The 23,284-nt window shown below is 48.6% G+C and overlaps 1 protein-coding gene across 2 annotated transcripts in view; it reads left to right on the top strand.

Moving 5' to 3' along the window:
* Nucleotides 1–7,042: 7,042 nt before the first annotated feature.
* Nucleotides 7,043–23,284, top strand: part of PPP2R5E (protein phosphatase 2 regulatory subunit B'epsilon) — an 89,124-nt gene continuing 72,882 nt past the window's right edge. Inside the window, exon 1 of one of the 2 annotated variants that reach the window (XM_083166891.1) lies at nucleotides 7,043–7,472. The gene's annotated coding sequence lies outside the window, so the exon portion shown is untranslated. The remainder of the gene's footprint in view (nucleotides 7,473–23,284) is intronic. The other variant, XM_083166890.1, reaches the window with a different exon arrangement.

Raw genomic sequence — 23,284 nt, 5'->3', positions numbered from 1 at the left:
TGGAGGGGGAAATCAGCTTCAATGAGCATCAAGCATCACTCGCATATGAGCTTCCGTGCGGTTTGTATCATGGTTTTAGTGGACCCCTGTCCCTAGGCTCAGTTGAAGCTTAAAAATGCAATTTTCTAGCGAACAGCGATACACCATTAAATTCTGTGTGGGACTCTGAAAATCGGCTATGGAGAGGTTAGCCATGATCCAGAAAGTGTTCAGAAGTGAAAGCCAATCAAAAGCTGCTGTTTCATGACAATGCACCAAACCACACCAGCTTTATTGTCATGGACTACCTGACCTGGAACGGCATCGCAACGCTTTCCCAGCCCCCCTACAGTCCCGATCTGGCCCCGGCTGACTTTTTCCTGTTCCCCCCGAGTGAAGAGAGCCCTCAAAGGACACCGCCATGGGACCGTAGAAGAGGTCAAATGGGCTTTGACGCTCTGCTTGAAGGACGTTTCGTAAAAGGACTTACAGGGTGCCTTCCAAGCATGGACAACTCGCTGGCAGAAGTGTGTCGATGCACAAGGGTCTTATTTTGAAGAATTGTAATTGTTTGTAGCGATATCTTCAATAAATATTTTTTCCTGAATTTGGTCTTATTACTTTTTTATACAAACTCTGTATAACTCTGCATTAGTACCTAAATCAAAATTGCAACATAAAACATAGTAGGTGCAAGCAGGATAGAAAGATGGGGCAGACATGGGTTTTAAGGTGAGAGGCCTACTCATGAGAGAGGGTAAAACCTAGAGGCATTGGACAAGTGGAAGCAATGGCACACAGTTGGATAAATCAAAAGAAAGTAAGAGGTAGTGGTCTAGGAGGCAGAATAGGAGAGGGTGAAAATAAGGGGTTTTGAGTGAGCATTTGAAAGATTGTAAGTTGTGGAAGAGCCTGGTTGGATTAGGTAATAAGTTCTAAATGTGGGGAGCAACATGAAAGCAAGTCCTGGAAGCTGGCAAGAGAGGAGCTAATGAGAGATATAGGGAAGAAGCAGAGTGTATAGGTTGGTATGGAGGGTCTAGTAGGGATGATCATCGAGCAGTGACGGTTTGCCAGCGGTGGTCAATCTTTTTTCATTGATGGTGGAAGGCCAGCCAGTAAGAGGTTTCAGTAGACCAAACATGTAATATTAAGCAAGTAGCCTTGGTTTTGGCTACTTCCTGAATAAGGAATGGGAGAATTTGGATATGCTGCAGATGTGGCTCCCTCCCAACCTAACTTTGACAAGACAGAGCAGATTACAGGGAACGGTTCCACCTTCCTAACATTCAGCACCTTTATCTTGATTGCCAGTAATATGAAAAGGTTTATCCTACTCTCCCTTGTGAGTGGCAAGTGTGTGTGGTAATGTAAGAGACAAAGGGTGTGTGTGGTAATGTAAGAGACAAAGGGTGTGTGTGGTAATGTAAGAGACAAAGGGTGTGTGGTAATGTAAGAGACATAGGGTGGGATGCGCTTTTTGAACGCAGGTTGAAATCAGCCCAACTTTGCACACAAATGATTGGAGCCCAATGGGACAGCAGGCACGTGTGAAAAATTGGCACCAGTGAGATGATTGCTGCTAAATGTGTCAGGTGCCATCATAGTCATCAGAGCCAATGAAGCAGTGGCTTTATTTTCTGGCGGCCTGAATTCATAGAAAATTGCCCTCTACCCCATAGGGTGCAAGTTTGGGTGCTGTTGAAACGTTGTAGTAATGGCACATCGCTCCTTTCGCAAACAATTGGATTGACCACTTTTATTCTTTAGAGGGGGTAAGGGTCTAGGGCAGGGGTGGCCAAACCGGTCCTCGAGATCTACCAGCGGTTTACGTTTTCCAGATCAGAGCTGGTGCACAGCTGTAGTCAATACTAAAATTTTCAAACCTGCTGCATTCATTCCTACTATAGATCCACAGGTTGCCTGGAAAACATGCACCGTTGGTAGATCTTGAGGACCAGTTTGGCCACCCCTGGTCTAGGGTAAGGATGGCCATCGACGATTCAAAATCATTGATGTGTTTACGGGCAATGTCAAATAGGTTTGCCATCGATGGGGGAGAACCAGATGGATTCCCACCATCAATATCCCAGCAGAACTATTTTTTATTTCCCCCTAAGGTGCCGAGACACAGAGCATAGCTCCACCCTGGACACCAGATAAGTCCCACCCCCAGGCTCTGATTGGTCCACAGGCCAATGTTTGCTACAGAGAATTTCAGAAAACAATATAAAATTAAATAAGTTGTGCTTATATGTCATCCGTAGGTCCAGTTATGTGATGAGGGACAGAATTCACTTCTTTTTATCTACATATTTTAAAACTGGGAGCCACAAACACTGACTTTGCCTATTACATTGACCATAAATAATTTGAATTGGTTCTGGACCACCAAACCGAGGCACCCCTGCAAGTGCTGAGGCACCCCAGGGAGCCTAGGCGCACAGTTTGGGAACCACTGATATATATATATATATATATATATATATATATGTATCCTGATGACAGTTATTAAATGATCGAAACGTTGATGACTAAGCTACAGTAGCCATTGTCTCTGTTCTTCAAGTTACATGAGTGCCACTTCCGACTATATATTGCTGGGCATGATTGCTGGGGGCACCCGTTCAAGTATTCTATATTGGTCTTGAGTGCCGGATATATAATTTGGTTTTATATATATATCTAGCTACATGTGTCAATCATGTGTGTCCATAACGCTAGGTGGAGTCAGAGTGACACATAGGTTGTGCTGATAGGCTATTAGCCCTGATCTGTCACGTTATGACTCATCGGAGTTTGAAGTGGCGTGGCCTAGCTGTTCATGGAGTAGGAATCCTGCCTACAGACTCTTGCCTATTATACTACAGGTGGCATCAAATTAAAATCCCCCTGGGTGGCTGAAGACTTCTTGAGTGCCCCGATCACTGTGTGGGCTTCCTTTGACCTGCCTTCTGGTCTCAGACCTCCTGCTCCTGCCCTGGGTGTCCTTCATGTGTCCGACGGCCATATTGGAGGGGATTGCCCAGCGCTGCTGCTTCCACACTCCCAAGCGCACGGACTTCCACTCAGCCGCATGGATAGCGGATGACTGCCCGCCTGCTCCCTGACTCCCATCTGGTGCTAATGTACCTCTCTTCCCAGCCTGGGTCTCCGATGTGCGTCCGGTGGCCATATTGGAGCAGGCAACCTGGCCCTGCTGCCTCTACCCTGCTGTCATGCGGCCCCAGGTCACACCAGGCAGGAGGCGAAGCTACCGGGGCCAGGGAGCGGTCGATCAGGCTGTTCTTTCCCCCACCGCAGGTCTAAATCTGGACATGCAGCCAAACAGCAGGGTAAAGGCAGCAGTGCCAGGATGCCTGCTCCAATATGGCCACCAGACGCACGTCGGAGACCCAGGAGCAGGGGCCAGAACAGAGGTACCTCAGCACCAGGTGGTAGGAGGTATCATCGGGGTTAGCTGGCAGGCAGCCAACCGCTATCTACTCAGATGCAAAGTGGAAGTCCATGTGTGTGGGGGAGCGCAGGCAGCAGTGCTGGGCAATCCCCTCCAATATGGCCGCCAGACACACGATGGAAACACGCAGGGACCAGGAGACAGGTCAAAGGGAGCCCACACAGTGATCGTGGCATGCAGGAAGTCTTCAGCCACCCAGGGGTACACCCTCCCTCACCTGTGCCAACCCCGTACCTGCAACACCCTAATGCACCCACACCATCTCCCTGCAACCGGACCTCCTCAACCCGTACACCTACACACAGCCGCGGCAACACCACACCTGCCCATCCCCCACTCACAGTACCGATGCATCCATCCCTCCTCAACCCATAACCACATCCACTCCAACACCCACGCGACTGCCCCTCACTGAAATGGTGCACCCCCACACCACACCAACCCACACGAGCCACCCCCGCACCTGCAAATCCACCCACAGTATCCCCACACCCTCCACTTCCCCACCCACACCACCCCAAGCACCTTTCCCCACCCATGGCACCCTTGCACCCCCATCCTCACCCACCCCTCCAGCACCCCCGCATCCACCTGCATAAACACCGCACCTGCCCCTCTCCATCCCGTAGCATACCCCCCCACCCCTACATAAATCAGTTCACAGGTTAAGGGACAGAGTCCCTTACGATGGTGTAAAGAGCGCCAGTAGGGCGCGATGAATCACCTAGTACAGTGGTACCCAAACTGTGTGCCTGGGCACCCTGGGGTGCCTCAGGACACTTGCAGGGGTGCCTTCGGTTGGTGGACCAAGATCAATTCATATTATTTATGGTCAATGTAACAGGCAAAACCAGTGGCTGCAAATCATAATATATGTGGACAAACAGAAGCAAATCCTGTCCCTCACCAGATAACTGTGACATATAAACACAATGCACTTCATATAATTTTTTTTCCTGAATTTCTCGATAAGAAGCATTTGGCCTAGGGGTGCCTTGAAAATGTTTTGATGCTCTAGGGTGCCGTGATTAAAAAAAGTTTGGAACCACTGACCTAGTATATATATATATATATATATATATATATATATATATATATATATATATATATATATATATATATATATATATATATATACACACACACAGTTCGTCTGGCCGGCACTCCTATAGCCTTGGAAAAAGCTTGCCCGGTGCCATTCAACAATAGATCCCCGTCAAATCGGCGGGTACATATAGATACACTCACTTTATGGCGGCACTCACGTCGAAAAAACGGCAATGACATAACTGTTTAAGTTCGTTTCAGTGCCCTGTACACGGTTCTTGATAAAAGTGCACTGAAACGTTGAGTTCAGTGAGTGCCGCCGTAATAGAATAGAATAGAATCAACTTTATTGGCCATGTGTGCTTGCGCACACTAGGAATTTTTTGTGGATTACAGTGCAGCATCAAGCAGGGATGAAATGGGGTGGGGAGACATTACATACATTCCATTGAGACAATTATACACGTTACATTGAGAGCATATTGACATTACTTGCGGGGATTCACATGCCTGCCGAGCTGAACAGCGACTAGGCAGCCATCAGCGGCACCACTGGTCGTTGCAGCAGCCAGGTAGGTAACAATACAAGCAGGGACAGCACAGTTGTCGCACAGGGAACACATACCAGCCGAGCTGCACAGCGCCTAGGCAGCCATCAGCGGCGCCACTGGTCACCGCAGCAGCCGGGTAGGTACCAATAGAAGCAGAGACAGCACAGTTATCACAAGGGATCACATACCTGCCAAGCTGCACAGCGCCTAGGCAGCCATCAGCGGCGCCACTGCAGCAGCCGGGTAGGTAATAGTAGAAGCAGAGACAGTACAGTTATCACTCAGGGAACACATACCTGCCGAGCTGCACAGTGCCTAGGCAGCCATCAGCGGCGCCACTGGTCACTGCAGCAGCCGGCAGGTAATAATAGAAGCAGAGACAGTACAGTTGTAGCAGGGACAGTACAGTTATCACACATGAGACACGGGATATATATTTGCTGAGCACAGATCCTAGGCAGCCATTTGCGGCGCCATCTTGAAGGCCTCACCAGGCCATCCTCCTGAAGGGAGAGTCAGTGCAGGCAGCTGCCGGGGGAGGGGGAGAGAGAGAGAGTCCATGAGGCTGGGGGGGCTGGGGCTGGAGGGGGGGGGGGAGAGTCAGTGAGGCCAGGAGCCTGGGGCCTGGGACAGACAGTGAGGCCTGTGGCCTAGGCTAGGCCCTCTCTCTGGAGCCATACCTTCTCCCAGGCAGCCAGTTCATCCAGAGATCCATGAGGCTGGACGGGCTTCCCAGTGCATCCTAGGGCTGCGGCAGCTGGGCGTCCCACTGGCACGAGGGACCGGCAGCAGGGCCTCATGCCGGCAGCATAGTGTAGTCATCTGGGCGCCGTGACTGTGGGCGCCATCCGTCTCCGCCCTCCATGCTCTCCCGCCGGGGAACGCCGCGACCAGCGCCGGGGGAGCACATCGACTCAGCGGTCAGTGCTCTCTCCGTCTCCCCCGTCCCCCGCACCTTCACCATGGGCCGGGGATGGGAGCTCCGTGGATGGACACCGGAGCTCTCCTGCATGCGACCATCCCCGGCCCCACCGGAAGTAAATGAGTATGTCTGTATGTATATATATATATATATACACACACACACATATACACAACCAAATAGTGTTATTAAGCGCACATTCTTTCAAATATAAAACATTTATTAAAAAATTATATAAAAGAAGATAATACACTTGGAATTAGAAGAATTTTCTAGGAATAGGGATCATACCAAGAACCCGACACGTTTAGTCTCTTTATGAGACTTCATCATGGGTTTGATATTAATCGTTAAGCAATAAAAGATGTTTTTAACTTGTAAGGAAATTTGAACGATTTATTCAAGCTAGATCTTCCAAATGTAACGAAAATTAATACTCCAACATACTGTAAGACCACTTTATTAACTTTAGGGTTTGAGACAATGGTGTAAACTGGTATCAGGACTTTAAGTCTCAAACCTCAAAATAAATGGTATAGACACCTTCTAATTATATTGGGGTGAAGTAAAAGATCCCCATATGTGTGTGCTTGGTAGTGGAATGCACACATCAGACAGGGAGAAGGGCAGTTTAGACACGCATGTAGGTATCATTAGCATGCAATGTTATGGAGCAGTGTGCTACATGTGCACACCAGCAGAACGCCCCATCAGGGCACCATGCAGTCAATGGCCTGAAAGTTGGCCAGGGCGACCTGTGGCACATCGCTGGCCCGTGTGCTGAAACACCCCGCTGCAGAACCACAGAAAGTTGCCAGCCCCGTAGAGTGACACAACCCCTGGCCGCATTGAGGAGAACATCATCCCGGCAGCGCAGAGCAGCAGCACTATCACAAGACAAGTCACCGTCTCCCACAGTGACAGTCCCAGCATTTCCCGCCCTTCCCCCTCTTCCATACGGGCACTTCCCGCAGCGGCCAATCCCTGCGCCCCTTCCCAGCACTCTGCGCGCTCACCCTACCCTGCTAGGCTCGGGCCCTCGCCTCTCTGCTGCCACCGTCGCTGGCGTGCAGGCAGCGCCCGGCAGCCAATCACGTCGCGCCTCCCTGTTTGAACCTGTCCGTTCGTCAGCACGGCGGTGGGCGGAGCCGGGAGGCAGGCAGGTTAGGTTGTGTTTGTGTTCTGTGTGTGCCATGGACTCAGCAGCAGCAGCCCAGTGATATTAGTGACAATAGAGAGGAGGGGAAGTGACAAGAGGGGGCAGCAGCCGCGCACACAGCCCCCAGCCCCCAGCCCGCTCTCCTCTCCCGCCGCAGCCCGGGGAATGTGACTCCTGCTCGCTGGGACCATCGCCGAGGTGATTGTGGACGGAGGATTATCCCGGGCTCACAGGAAGAAGGTGCTGGGGGGGGAGACGCTGAGGACTGAGGCCTAAACTGTCAGCAAGGCAACCGAGAGGGCAGGGAGACCCAGGAAACCCCCAACCCAGGCTCTAATCCCTAGTGAGAGATCCAAGGTAATCCTGCCAGATCCCTTCCTCCCTCCTTCCCAACATCACCCTCTGTGGGTGTATTAATGGGGTGGGCTCTGCCCTCCCCCTCCTTCCTTCTGTCCTCTCATGTATCTATGTATGTACAGTGTGTGTGTGTGTGTGTGTGTGTATGTATATATATATATATATATATATATATATATATATATATATATATATATATATATATATTATGGTATATATTTTAAAATCTACCCTGAATCCATTTTTCAAATTATGTATTATGCACAAGCATTATACTGTACATTTTCTAGTTTCCATATGTGGGTTTGGCTTGTGTCCTGGATACATTATTGTACCTATTAGAATCCTACTTGGTCCTGTATCTTATGCTTGTAACACTCACATTTCCACTCTCACAATCCTACTTTTAAGTTTAATAGGCACTTTACACCTCCCCTAAACAATTAAAAGTGTAACTGCAACATTGTTTTCTTTTTTTGGGGGGTGGGAGGGTTGTTTATGTGATTGGCACAGTCCCAATATTTGCCCTGTTCTGCCCCTGCCCCCTACTGGTTAAGGTTGAAGTAGATGGTTCCTCAGGTTGGCAAGTCCTGCTGCATACCTTGCATAGGTGACTGACAACCAGCACAAACTGACAGTACAGGAAAATCGTGTTTGTAGCTTTCGGGTTGTGTGACATGCCTGTTTGCAAGTGACAGCTTACACATGTTTACACTCACTAGGTCTTTTGTATGGCTGAAACTATTTGTTGTTCTACCATGCTTGTCGTTTATTTATCCCCAGGAATTGTTTAATCAATGCGCTTTATTTACCTTTAAAAAAAAGTTGTAATAAAAGAAAATGCGTGTGATAGTGCAACGAAACATATTGTAGGGAATTCCGTGTATGGCAGCCCTCTATGACTCATGCACTGCGATACTGAGGTCACGTGACAACCCCCCTCCTCTATGTATACTGCTTCTCCCTGTTGTGTTGCAATTGGAGATTGTGTCAGGGTAGATATACCAATGATCTGTCTGTCTTAGTGCGTTTCGGTAACCCAGTTGTGTCGTTCCAGTCGCCTTGAACCGTCAGCATTTTGGAGGCAGTTTCAGCTTCTTTTAGCACTGGTCATCATTCATGATCCCTGATACACACAGTACATTTTTGGCAGTCTTATCTTTATCAGTTTCTTGATGCAGTAGTAAATAGGAGGAATAAAAGATGCAGAGATCAATTGTATGAGATTGAATAGGCTAGCATTTGTGAAGTTGACACAACCACTCCTCCATCATTCCTTTATGACGTGCTTATACTGTAACTAGATGACTTGAATACTTTTGCACATACCACACTTCTTAGTATAATTGTGTTTTTTTTGCAGTGTAAGAGCAGTTGTGGTGGGAATGTACATGCTCATTCATTGATATTTTGCTTAAACTTGATGCCTATTTGTCAATAATTTCACCAACTTAACTGCATTTTTTTATTACCCATTCTAGAGCCATATTTTTATTCCAAAGCTACAGATGGAGTACGGCTCAGCCTTGCTGGCGGATCGCCAGAACCTCCCCGCTGGCGATCCGCCAGCAGCCTCGCCATCCAACATACTGAGACGCGCGTGCGTCTCAGTCGCCAGCATGACGGAAACCCTGTCCGTCTCCGGGAGACGGACAGGGTAAGGCTGGTTTCACACACTCCGGCTCCTGCCGGACGGTGAAATCCCGCACGGCCAGGGAGCCGTGCCGCACACACTAGTTGTGAATGGACACTATTGTGTCCATTCACACGGGACGGCCACGACCCGGCCGCACGGTTGCAGCCGGATCCCGCCACTGGAAGGGACGGCTGCCGGGCTGTGGCCATTCCTTCCATGATAAACTAGTGTGTGCGGCACGGCTCCCTGGCCGTGCGGGATTTCACTGTCCGGAGTGTGTGAAACCAGCCTTAGGGGGGGGGGGGGTGCGGGCAGGCGGCGGGGGAACGGATGGAAGCGCAGTCGGAAGGGGACGTGCGCGCGTCCCCTTCTCGCCATCGATATGGCGCTGGCGGGGGATGGCGGCTGGCGTCGCCACCGCCATCCCCTGCCAGGATGAGCCATACTCCATCTGTAATCTTGTAGCTCCCTGGAAACAGCCATCGTTTTATCCCTAGAGTCTAGGTACAAAGGGGAAGATTATTTCACGTTAGTAGAGTGAAGAAACCAATAGGTTTAATAAAAATTTGCCTTGCAAACCACATTGTGTAGCTAAAGTATTTGCAGTTCTGGATTTGCATTTGGTGTTATGGGGACTACACACGTAGCGATTAAGGGGCATTTTCTAATCAATCTCACTAGATTGCTTAGAAAAGGCCCCTACATCGCTCCGTGTGTAGGGGCCATGGCGATGGGCGCGTCACTATCGCCTGGTCCTTAATATCCAGCATGCTGGATAAATATAGGTAATCACCAGGGTTAGGGCCAATGTTCTCACTGGAGAACACTGGTCCTGACAGATCGCTCAAGCTTCCCTCAGGACGCTGTAGGCAGCAGCTCCTGTCCTGTCTATTTAACAATAGTTTTGATGGTACTTGTTTAGTTTCACGGCTGTGTATGGCCGCACGTCTGAGTCCCTGCTACGCTCGCCCACGCTACAGGCTTGGTGGCTCGCCACACTATCTAAAATCAACTCCATGCTAATGCGGACAGTGGGGGTACGAACTATCCACGTTGGCATGGAGTTTATTTTAGAAAGTTTGGCGAGCGCAGAACCCGGAAGTAGCGCGCGGCCATGCTGGCGCAGTGAAACTAAACAAGTACCGTTTTGATTGTTTTCTTGGGAATGGTTATATAATATAGCCTAAGCAACTTTTTCAAGCAGAGTAGTAAGTGGCAAAGTTTTTTGTTTAAATTGACACTTTAGGTGGCCTTAAAGCTGCTCGATAACCGTATTATGGATAATTGTGGCAGGATTGTCTTAAGCGGTCAGATAACATACACTTGCACAGTCTTATATTTTTTTTTACATATACGTATTTTGCAGAACCCTGGCCATGAAGAATTCTTCTGTAGCTAATAAATTGGTATTAAAAATGCATCGGTCAGTTACACTAAAAAAAAAAAAAAAAAAAAAAAAAAAAGTTGATCTATTTAAACATGGGTACTTGTGAGTTATCCGGGCTGCCAATTTTTTCATCGCGCCCGAAATCGTGGGCATCGCGTCGGTCGTGGCCGTTATAAGGAGCCGCGACGCGATGCCCGCGATTTCCCATAGACAGTAATGTTAAAAGACACGATGGACCCGATTTCCGACCCGATTTCCCATAGACAGTAATGTTAAAAGACGCGATGGACCCGATTTTCCATAGACAACAATGTTAAAATAAAATGACAATGTGAAATTGGCCAATATGGGCATTTCACATTGGATATGTTTTAAAAAAAAATGTTTCATGGCCCCCCACCACCGTTAACGCCACCCCGCTATTGACGCCAACCCGAAGCGTGGCGAGCGCAGCGGTACGCGTCCTCCGACCTTTTCATACCCCTACTATCCACTAGGGCGTGGAGTGAGAATAGAATAGTGTGGCGAGCGCAGCGAGCCACCGAGCCCGAAGCGTGGCGAAGCCTGTGAAGCCCGCAAGGGCACGCGGATACCTGTGAAGGTATCCGCGTCCCCTCGCGGGGCTCGCCACGCTTCGGGCTCGGTGGCTTGCTGCGCTCGCCACACTATTCTATTCTCCACTCCACGCCCTAGTGGATAGTAGGGGTATGAAAAGGTCGGAGGACGCGTACCGCCGCCCCTCGCGGGCTCGCTGCGCTCGCCACGCTTCGGGTTGGCGTCAATAGCGGGGTGGCGTTAACGGTGGTGGGGGGCCATGAAACATTTTTTTTTAAAACATATCCAATGTGAAATGGCCATATTGGCCAATTTCACATTGTCATTTTATTTTAACATTGCTGTCTATGGGAAATCGGGTCCATCGCGTCTTTTAACATTACTGTCTATGGGAAATCGGGTCCATCGTGTCTTTTAACATTACTGTCTATGGGAAATCGCGGGCATCGCGTCGCGGCCCCTTATAACGGCCACGACCGACGCGATGCCCCCGATTTGGGCTAAATCGCGGGCATCGCGTCGGTCGGGTGTCCTTAAGTTAAGGACAAAATCGGCAGCCCGGATAACTCACAAGTACCTAAACATGTGTACATACATATTTTGCGTCCTTAAAGCTTCTTCTTCAGTTAGGTTCTTTGAAACTTATTTCTGTGTAGTAACGTTTGTGACCACCCCATATATTAACTACCATACTTACACATCCAATGGCAGAAAGTCTGCAGCTTCAGAGTACTGAATGATAGCGTAAGATCAGTGTCACTGGATCTATGGTGCACGTCAATAATTCATTGAAATGATTCCTAAGACATTTATACCAGGAAATTAAATGAGATGGGCCAGTACTACAGCTGGGCTTTCCTAGGTGGGTGTGGACCCGACTTAGGTCGGCAGTCATTAGGTCGACACTGTTGGGTCGACAGGCAACTAGGTGGACAGGGCTCTAGGTTGACATGGGTGAAGGTTGACAGGTGTCTAGGTCGAAATGGGACAAGGTAAAAAAATGCATTAGGTCGACATGGTTTTTTTCACTGTTTTTGACCTGAATGTCGACATGGACACAGTTGGAAGTCAACCACAGCCCCTCGCTTCGCTCGCAATGCTTCGGGCACGGTGCCTCGCTGCGATTGGCACACTATTTTATTCTCCCACCACGCCCTAGTGGATGGTAGGGCATGAAATACCGCCTGTCAGCACGTCAGCTCAAAAAACAGTGGAAAAACCCATGTCGACCTCACGACCTGTTGACCTACAACCTTGACGACCTTGTTGCCTGTTGACCCAACGGTGTTGACCTAATGACTGTCGACCCAAGTCAAGTCGACAATACGACACTATCCCTCCTAGGTTTGCATTTTAATAGCACCACAACACAGTTGGGCTTTTACTTGATATTCTACTGTACATAACTACTTGACAAGCTGTTTGGTTTGTGTTATATTTTCTTTAACATGAGAAATCGGTTTCAGGCAGTTTGTTCTTTAAAAATGTCATACAACTTATTTTTTACTCGTTAAAAGCCCATCAAAATGACGACTTCTACAATGTACTTTCGTTTTGAGCTGTGACAGTTTTTACTTTCACTTTGAGTTTTGCAAAGGAGTAATTTGGTCTTCCGAGTGGTTTTTAGTTGTCGGTGGTGGTACTTCACCTCATAGAGCTGAGGGGTAGTTAGCCTTTTATGTATACATAGTAACTGCCTACCTACCCCAATACTAGTTCCTGTAAACGCACTGGGACTGATATAGAATTGAACATTAGTCTGTTTGTTAAGCAGATCTTGTGGTTTGACGCATTGCGCTTGTGCCCGTAAACAAACGTTCAACGTTATTGCACCCAAGTAGGAGAATTTGAGTGTTACAGGGTGTTGCACGTAGGCTAATGGTGGCCAATATACTAGAACGATCTCAGGCCTGAACGCACAATTTGGTCAGGTTGTGCGATCGATTGTGTGCTCATCAGGGGGTATATCTGTACGTTGATCAGAGGTCGATCCTCAGATCATGTGAGAGTGTGTTGATGAAATTAAGAGTCCATTTCAGACCCATGTGCAGTTGTCCAAAAATCACAGATTGAGATTTTCAGGCAACCGCGCATACACACCAGTTTTACAGGGCTAAATCTTGTCTGTTTGGCCGCAATGTGCATGACTGCCCAAACAAAATTGAATCCTGGAAATTGTTTGCCCATTTAAACCGTCCCGTTTAGACATGAAACATTGATGCCGAAAACAATTGAATCACCCCCAATGTGTTTCAGGACACGGTACTTGTGTATTTTGGCGGCGCCCATCGCATCGCATACCATAACGTATACGATGGTATGCGATGCGACGCAATATCGTACGATAGTGCACGATGGCATACAATTTTGAAATTGTATGCCATTGTACATGGCATACAATGCCATACGATGCGATGCGATTAAACATTGTATAAGCACCCTAATGGGTGCTTATACAATGTTAAGCACCCAATTGGGTGCTTACAATGTTAAATGCACCCCCAAGCCAACCCCCCACTATAAACGTGAACCCGAAGCGTGGCGAGCGCAGCGGTACGCGTCCTACGACCTTTTCATACCCCCACTATACACGTCGGCGTGGAGTTGAGAATAGAATAGTGTGGCGAGCCACCGAGCACGAAGCGTGGCGAGCGCAGCGGATACCTGTGAAGCCCGCGAAGGGACGCGTTTACCTGTGAAGGTATCCGCGTCCCCTCGCGGGGCTCGCTGCGCTCGCCACGCTTCGGGCTCGGTGGCTCGCTGCGCTCGCCACACTATTCTATTCTCAACTCCATGCCGACGTGGATAGTGGGGGTATGAAAAGGTCGTAGGACGCGTACCGCCGCCCCTCGCGGGCTCGCCACACTTCGGGTTCACGTTTATAGTGGGGGGGTGGCGTGGGGGTGCATTTAACATTGTAAGCACCCATTTGGGTGCTCAAAAGCACCCTTTAGGGTGCTTATACGATTTTTGGTCGTATAGGGGGTCAAAATCGTGTCGCATCGTATGCCATCGGGTGCATGGCATGCGATGCGATCTGTCCGTCGTACGACGGACATCGGGGGCGCCGCCAAAATACACAAGTACCCAGGACACAAACTAGTTTTCATCTGCTTGCTTAATTAGAGCAATGTTGCTCCACTAAGGACCTAAAAACCAAGGAAAAATAAGTTGGGCTGCAAAACTTTTTAAAATACATTTTTTGTCAGCGTGAAATTATATTCTATCGCAGAGTTTATAGAAGCATATATTTAGTACAGAAAGTCTTTAGGACTAAGGTCGGACAGTTCCTGACAGATGGAATGATGGACAATACGACTTCAATTTAACCATTGGTATTCAATGCTCCGACTGTCTGAAGCATTCCGATAGTCGTAACTCACTTGGATTGTCCAAATCCACGTGTATTTGGTTGAAAACGACCGCAGGTTAAACCACCCAGCGCCGTTTTTGACCATGCAGGTCCCCCCCCTCCCCCCCCCCCCCAGAAAGTTGAATCTAACAGGCTTCAGTGTGGATGGAAACGGCACACATTGAATATGCTCCTCTAAGTGAAGTAAAGAATATGGGCCATGTTTGAAAGCAAACTCCTACGTCACACCTCAGTGAATCTGCATGCCTCAAACAGTTCAAACACCAGTGACATCACATGTCTTATATGGTTAGCAGGCTCTTGTAGTTGCTTTCCTGGAGGTTAGTAGAGGACATTCTATGGACCTTACAGCACCCAGAAAAGCAGTGTAAAGTAATTGCAACGCACGTAGCTGGTGATTGCTGGCGGGGAGGTGCTCCATCTGATGGGGATGCGCAAGTGTCTCACACGCACGCCTGTCCTCGACAACATGGTGGCGGGGAGTGCTTCCCCTGCCTGTCTCCACTTCAGGGAGACGGGCAATGATCAGAGGGAGCATCAGAGGGCTCTGCCAGAACGGGGTGCACGTGTGCCCTCTTTTTGCGGATGGTGGCAGTTGGCGGTTCTATCGCCAGGAGCAGCTACATCTGTACTTATGCGGATCGTACGGCCAGGAACGGGCAGGCAGGAGGGTCTGGGAATCCCCGGCGCTGAGGCCGGAAGCTGCAGGGCGGCCGGAACTGTACAGCTGGGTTGCGGAAAGCTGGCTGTGCAGAGTGACCTCTGAACAGGTCAAGCAGCGCAGAGCTGCACGGCTGGGATAGGAGCAGCTGGGCTGCGTGAAAGCAAGTGCTCATGCGCAGTCTAATCCTGATATCCCTGGATTGGAAACTCCTATACCAGGATTCAAATACCAGCAGTTTTTTTTACCAAATCCTGGTATACCGCTGATGCTGGGATTGGCCACCCTAATTCTGATCTAATGTACATTTTTGTGGAGAGAGAGATTTCCCTTTAATTTGCTGCTGGACTTTTGCCATGTAAATGTTTTGAGGGAAGTATTTATGAAACAAAGTTAGGTGTTTTTTTGTTTATATGCAATAACATCCTAGAGAACTTGAGAAACTTAAACTTGATACATTTCAAGAGTGTCAACCCTCTCCTAGTCCTATACTATACAGTTTTATTGTATTTAAATGCACACGTTGCTGATTACTACCTGCCAACCCCTCCCCCTTCACACACACACACACACACACACACACACACACACACACACACACACACACACACACACACACACACACACACACACACACACACACACACACACACACACACGGATTATTATTACTATAGATACGTAGGTCAGGCCAGTTGTATTGCCCTATAGACTATGGAACAGTTATACTTGGGGCTGCACCTGCTCCCATATTAGGACAACTTGCTATTACAGGTTAATTATCCCTTAAACAAAATACTTGGGATCAGAATAATTTGGGATAACTGATTATTCCCTATTTTGGAATATTTTTATATTTCAATGAGGTATCTTGCATTTATGTTGTATAAGCACATGAAATACACACAAATATATTTTATTTGTACATGAAACAAAGTATGTGTACTATCTCAGGCACTGGGGTGTATTCAATGCGGCCGGCGAGGGGGTTAAATGCGGGGATCACCGAAAAGAAGTGCTCACCCCATTCAACGTTCTGGGGGAATCTTTACTGTCAGCGGACGGCGAGGTTTCTCCCCAGAGAGGCTCGAAGCTAATGCAGGGAGCATGCTGCGTTTAGCCGCGAGTCTCACTGTTTTAGCGGCTGCATACGCTGAAAAGGCGTATGCAGGGGATCAGTTGAATACTGACCCTGCTCGCTGTCACAGCTAGTAGCCCCCAGCATTGAATACTGCCCACTGAATTTCAATGCCAAGCAATCCTTTTCTTGCACATATTTAGTGTCAGTTACATATCATGTCCCCAACAGTGCCAGTTACATGTATATGTACCCAGTAGGTTTTGTTAGCCCTCCAAAAAAAGTACTTTTTGGAGACTGTGGTTTTCGGAATAATTTGGATAAGGGATACTCAACCTGTGTTAAAATGATTATTAACTGAGTTTTTATTTTTGAGCTTTATAGAAAATCTGCAGAGTGCTACCTATACATGCAGGCCATCTGCTCCTTCTTCCAATCAGATGAATCACGTTCTAATTCTTCAGCAGGATCACATTAATAACTGCTAATGTATTTTTGCAACTCAACCTCTATTCTTTGCATTACCAAATTTGGCACTTTCATTTAAGATTCAAGCTTCCAAGTCTCTTTCATTTTTTTTTTATTTTTTTTTTTAAATCAAACAATTTCTTGTGGACATGCCAGTGTTTTAAATCCCTTTGCTGCCTGGATAATCCTTGATGGTGCAGATGAAACTTGCATTTTCACACCCTGAAAGCTTGAGCTTCTTGTGTTGTGTACAGATGTGTCCTCATACACTCTTGTATAAGTTGCGTCAAATAGCCCCTCTTGGTCCACCAGGTCCTTGGGATCTTGTCTGCGCAGAGAGCCCTGCTCCCTCAAAATGTTCGTTTTATTTGCGTAAATGAAAATTGGGAGCAACACAAATGCATTGCTAGCTTGCACTGATCGTTTGTATATTTGTTCAACGGAGTCTGAATCTGTGATAAAAGGGCTGTGATGTAAGGTGCAGCTTTTTTTTTTTTTTTCAAGCCAAGTTCCGTAGTGCTTCATCTTTTGACTTTGTTCATGTTTAAAACTAATTCCTTTGCTATTAATGTTACAAGGCAGATGTCTCTAGTACACTGTGAGAGTTGCACCTCTTGTAGCATCTGAATACTAGCAACAAAAAGTTTGGAAACCATGCAGCTTAATGGCTAAACCAGATGTGTGAGCGCTTATTTATCCATAAAAGTATGTCAAGTGTAAATACTTTATTAAAAGTACGCCCAAGCAGCCAATCCTTAATATATAAGGTTTGCCACAAATGCAAACATGGTCACAGTGCTAATATAAAAGAAGAAAAGCTAAACATGTATAGTTTATTTTATTCTCCCCCCCCCCTTGCTGCATAAAGATTGGTGAAATTGGGAAGGTGATTTAATATAATTAACTTTAGTTGCTGTGGGCAAGTGGCAAGCCCTTTGTTACTGTACATTTTTGACACTCCAGCTCTTGTGCAACTACACATCCCAGCATGTCCTAATAGAAATACTTGTGTAGGGAATGCTGGGAGGTGTAGTTTCACAGCAGCTAGAGGGCCGCATGTTGAATATCTCTGCTCGGTATGGGTCCGTTAGGTAGACACAAGCAAAAGGTCAACAGGAGTTTTTCACGGATTTTTGTAGCGACATGGACACGTACAGATGGAGTGCCTCTCGTTCAGTGCCAGGGATCGCCAGAATGTCCCCGCTGGCGATCGCCGGCGAGAGGTGCTCCATCGCGCTTCCCAGTTTATCAACTGTCTCCACTTCAGGGAGGCGGCTGGGGCCGACAGGGATGCGCGAGCATGTCCCCTTCCGGCAGTTGGCGATCAGACCGCCGCTGAATGAGGCCGGCTCCATCTGTATAAGTGTATCCTGTCCCCTCGCATGGCTCATGTTGCACTCGGCACATTATACTATGCCTACTGGGATGGTGACGTGTTAAAAGTTGTTTAAAAAAAAAAAATATCCTGAAAAATTCATGTTGTCCTTTTGCTTGTGTCAGCAGTTTTACCATGTTGATCAAATGTATGTTGATCTTTTTAATGTGTTGACCTTTAGGGGGGGTTTCAGTCTTCTGCAGCCATCTCCCGACAGGGGAGATGGCTGCGGGCCCTATTCAATGCTGTCTTCCCGGCTGCAGCTTGCGGCCACGCCCCCTTCTCGTCCCACTGCAGGTGGGACATTGAATCCCACCTGCAAATTCTTGGTTGATTGGTCTGCCAATAATGAAGAGGCATAGTAAAATGAAATATTGGGTATGTTAGTGGCAGTATGCGTTTCCACTGCTGTTCAGGCGTAGTTCTAAAGTGTAATATGCAATGAGTGCAGTAGTACTAGATGATGTGTTGGCGTCAGTGTCTTCTAATGCGTATGGACTCCAGTAGTACCATTCATAGATGTCATTGTTGGTTCTGGTGGGCTAATAAGTCAAGCTATATAGGGACAATGACCATGTTTATGCACCCAGAAATGGGTAGCCAAATTACTTGTGATTTTTACTGATCAGCGCTTGGGCTTAAGTGGTTGCATCACGCCCAACTGCTTTAATTGAACCATTGTCAGTCATCACCTGATGATTAAATTGTGACTTATTAAAAAATATTTGACATGAGCTGTGGAAGCGAAGAAAGATTTAACTTCACATGTACACCTTACTTCCTGTCTGTACACCCATTTTCTCTTGAGTGTGAAATTGCTGTTTGCTGCTTTCACCCAGCTGTATGGAAAATGTCCAGTGTGTAGTTCTATATCCGGCGCCATGCACCAATGTGAGAAGTATGGACTTTAACATTGCTTTAAGCAGGCATACACATGGGGCTTTTTTTGCCCCTATTTTTAAGCGATCTGTCATGGATCGACCCGAGTTTATGTCCCTGTGCGACGGTAAGCACAGTAACGCGCGTCACCATCGCCTGACTAGATCTTGGCTACATATCAAGATCTAGTCAGACGCACACATTCACACTAAAATTTATATGTGCCCAAACACAATTAACCTTAATCAGCAGAAGCTGCTTGTGCTTAAAATATTCCCATCTCGCAGAGCATGGCTACATGTATGAGGACATATCTGTATTGGGTTTATTATTTTCTCAAGGTTTGTATGTAAATAACTTTGTTTTCTCTACCGTCCAATGGGATACTGGGCTTCACTACTATGGGGATTGAGACCTCCGCAGGAGAGACAGGCACATAAAAGAACTTTCAGTGTGGGTGCACTGGCTCCTCCCCTCAATCTCCCTCCACTAGTCAGTTTTGAAAAATGTGCCTCAGGAGAGGCAGTGCTTCTGGATGCTCCAGAGTTTTTTCTACATTTATTTTCAAGTTTGTTATTTTGGGGCGCTGTAGTGACCACACAGCTGTCCTGCTTCGTGGGTGTCAGGGGAAGGGTCAGTCCCCGGCCTCTTCAGGTGCAGAGCTGACCCTGCTACAGGACAATCCAGTCCTGCGTGGGACTTGTCACCGCACAGCATTGCGCTGTAGCGAGCAAGTCCCCTAGCCGCCGCACACCCCTGACAGGTCTGAAGACATCGGTGGTGAGTACAGGCTGGGGGTCCCACAAGGGGTCCCCGCAGCCATTGCTGGTGCGGCTAGACGACGGCTAGTAATGGCGGCTCTCCAGCAGGGACCGCGTGAACACCGCGTCTGAAAACTGGCATAGGGGTGCTGCCGCTGGACCACCAGGGACACCCCTCAGGGTATAATGTATGATATATATTTTACACCTTTGATAATGTCAGTATAAATACATGTAAGCGCCAGCTCCGTGTAAGGGGGCGGGGCTTCACTCAGAGCGGGACCAAGCTCTGCTGGGCGCGCGCTGTCACTTCCTGCTTCTTCACACGCTGCCAGACTCCATTACAGGGCTCCTCACTGGCGTGGTGGATCCGGGTACTTGCAGCACGGCAGAGACAGCAGGTTTTTTATAGCGATCTAGCGCTGCTGCGCTATCTAGCTTACTCAGACACTGTGTTGTTATATCACTGTGTTTAGCGTTACCAGCTCACCCAGATCTGTGAGTTCAGGTTAAGGGTGCACTTGGCTCCCCAATTGCTCTGTTTTTTTTCCCCACTGATTAGTTACAGACACGGTAAAGCAAGCACATAGTCTGTTTTCACTCAAGCAGTGTGTGCACGTGTGTGACTGCGTGGGGGTTGTGTTTGTTACTACAGACATTGTAGTATTATCTCATCATGGTGAAAAAGTTCACTTGCATGGTGTGTAGCACCAAGTTTGTGCCCAAGTCACAGTCCCAGGTTACTTGTGAGGCTTGTATGTCACCACAGCCCAGTAGTGCTGACACCCAGATCAGTGGGGTTCCCCCACAGCTTGCGGGGCAGTCGCAGGCAAACGAGCAGGAGCCTGCGTGGGCCTCCAACATAAAAACCTTGTTGGATTCTGTGGCTTCACAGCTTTCCACTAACACTCAGCAAACGCAGAGGGTTCAGAGGGAATTGTCCATGTTAGCTGCCAGGGTGGATATTCTTCATACCCAAAATGTACCTCCTCCTCCCGCACAGCCTCAAAAGAGGCAGGCTACTGCTATGGATCCTGACACAGATGAGGACGATGAGGACATATTGGAGGAGGGTGAGGAGCAGGGTCTGCAGGAACCAGCTCCTGAGGCGGCAGTGCATGGTCCCGAGCCCCTTATCAGGGCCATTAGGGATGTTTTAGATCTCCCAGTAGAGGCATCCACAGAAGGAGATCCTTTCTTCATGACTCAGAAGAAACAGCCAGTGTACTTCCCTGAGCAGGCAGAGTTAGAAACTGCTTTCAGGGCTGCATGGCAAAACCCTGATAAGAGGTTTACTCTTTCAAAAAGGTTCACAAATGCATATCCCTTTGAACCTGTGGGCAGAAAGAAATGGGAGGAGCCACCGGTAGTGGACTCCTCTGTTTCCCGCCTCTCTAAAAAGGTGTTGTTACCAGTCCCAGGGGTATCCACCCTTAAGGACGGGGCGGACAGAAGGCTGGAAGCTACCCTCAAGTCCATATATACGGCCAGTGGGGCATCCCAGCGTCCAGTTTTAGCCAGCTGCTGGATGGCCAAGGCAATTCATACCTGGTCAACCCAGATTCAGGAAGGGTTGTTGGGTGACATGACTGTGGCCCAGATAGGGGACAGCCTGCGTCACATTCAGGATACCGCAAAAATCCTGTGCGAGGCACAAAAAGAATTGGGCGCAATAAACGCGCGCAATTCAGCCATGGCGGTTTCAGCCAGACGGGCCTTGTGGCTGCGTCAGTGGTCTGCAGATGTAGACTCAAAGAAGAGTGTGGAGGGTATTCCCTTTACAGGAGAATGGCTGTTCGGCAGTGAATTAGACGGTTGGATTTCCAAAGCCACGGCAGGAAAATCTACCTTCCTTCCATCAGCCCCCACGGTTGCAAAGCGTACCTTCACAGGTGCTTCCCAGCAGTCCTTTCGTGGGAACAGGTTTCGCCCCAAGGCTAGGGGCGCCTCCAATGCCAGCAGGGGCACGAGAGGCAAGTTTAGGAAGCCTAACACCTCCAACACCCAGGACCGTCCAAATGCCGCGACTTCCTCTAAGCCTGCAGCATGACGGGGTTTTCCCGCCACGAGACTCTCTCGCGGTGGGAGCGCGATTGTTGCATTTCAGCCATGTGTGGGACGCCTCGGGTCTGGATCCCTGGGCCAGGGGTCTCATTTCACTAGGTTACAAGCTGGAATTCGACAAGCCCCCTCCCAAAAGATACTTCAGGTCGGCACTTCCAGCATCCCAGGAAGATCAGGTGCTCCTTCAGGGGGCCATTACCAGGCTGCTTCAGTCTCAGGTAATTGTACCGGTGCCAGACACGGAGCAGGGCCAGGGCTATTATTCCAACTTATTCCTGGTACCGAAGCCAGACGGCTCAGTAAGACCCATCCTGAACCTAAAGTCACTGAACCCCTTCCTGCGCGTGTTCAAGTTCAGGATGGAGTCCTTGCGCTCTGTGATCGCCAGCCTAGAAAGAGGGGAGTTCCTGGCCTCTATAGACGTCAAAGACGCCTATCTACACATCCCTATCTGGCCCCCACACCAAATCTATCTCAGGTTTGCCTTGGGGAACGACCATTACCAATTCCGGGCGTTACCTTTCGGCCTGTCGACAGCCCCGCGGGTTTTCACAAAGGTAATGGCGGAAATGATGTCCCTACTCAGGCTCCGGAGGGTGAATGTAGTGCCATACCTGGACGACCTGCTAATAAAAGCAGGGTCGGCGGAGGCTTTAAGCAGTGCTCTCAATCTGTCCATACAGGTTCTAAGAGACCACGGGTGGATCCTGAACATGCCCAAATCATCGCTGGTTCCAACCCAGAGGATGGTTTTCTTGGGCATGATCCTGGATACGTCGGAACAAAAAGTCTTTCTGCCGATGGAAAAAGTCACTGCAATACAACAGCTGGTCAGGGAGGTCCTACAGTCACCTCTGGTACAGATCCATCTTTGCCTCCGGCTTCTAGGCAAGATGGTGGCTTCATTCGAAGCAATACAATTTGGCCGCTTCCATTCCAGGACTTTTCAACTGGACATTCTGACAAAATGGTCCGGCTCCCCCCTGCAGATGCGCAGAAGGATTGGCCTGGCAACAAGAACCAGGATCTCGCTACAGTGGTGGCTAGATTCATCCAATTTGTTGGCAGGCAGACGGTTCCAGATCCAGGACTGGATTCTGGTAACCACGGACGCCAGCCTGAGGGGCTGGGGAGCTGTGACACAGGGAGTCCGCCTACAGGGTCGATGGTCTCCACTGGAGTCAGGCCTTCATATCAACAAGCTGGAGTTGAGGGCGGTCTACTATGCCCTGTTACAGGCAGCTCCATTGTTACAGGGAAAAGCGATCCAGGTCCAGTCGGACAATGCCACCACTGTGGCCTATATAAATCGGCAGGGTGGTACCAAGAGCATGCCTTGCATGAGAGAAGCGTCAAAAATTCTGTCCTGGGCGGAACAGAATGTCCAGGCCCTGTCTGCCATTTTTATCCCGGGGGTCGACAATTGGGAGGCGGACTTCCTGAGTCGTCACGATCTTCACCCGGGAGAGTGGGGCCTTCACACTCAAGTGTTCAATGCCATAGTGGATCTGTGGGGGCTCCCTCAGATCGACCTGATGGCTTCACGATTGAACCACAAGGTAGCAATGTACTGTG

This window comes from Crinia signifera, chromosome 12 (genome assembly GCF_055691185.1).
Source record: "Crinia signifera chromosome 12, ASM5569118v1, whole genome shotgun sequence".
Taxonomy (NCBI): Eukaryota; Metazoa; Chordata; class Amphibia; order Anura; family Myobatrachidae; genus Crinia; species Crinia signifera.
This window is presented reverse-complemented; position numbering and strand designations above follow the sequence as displayed.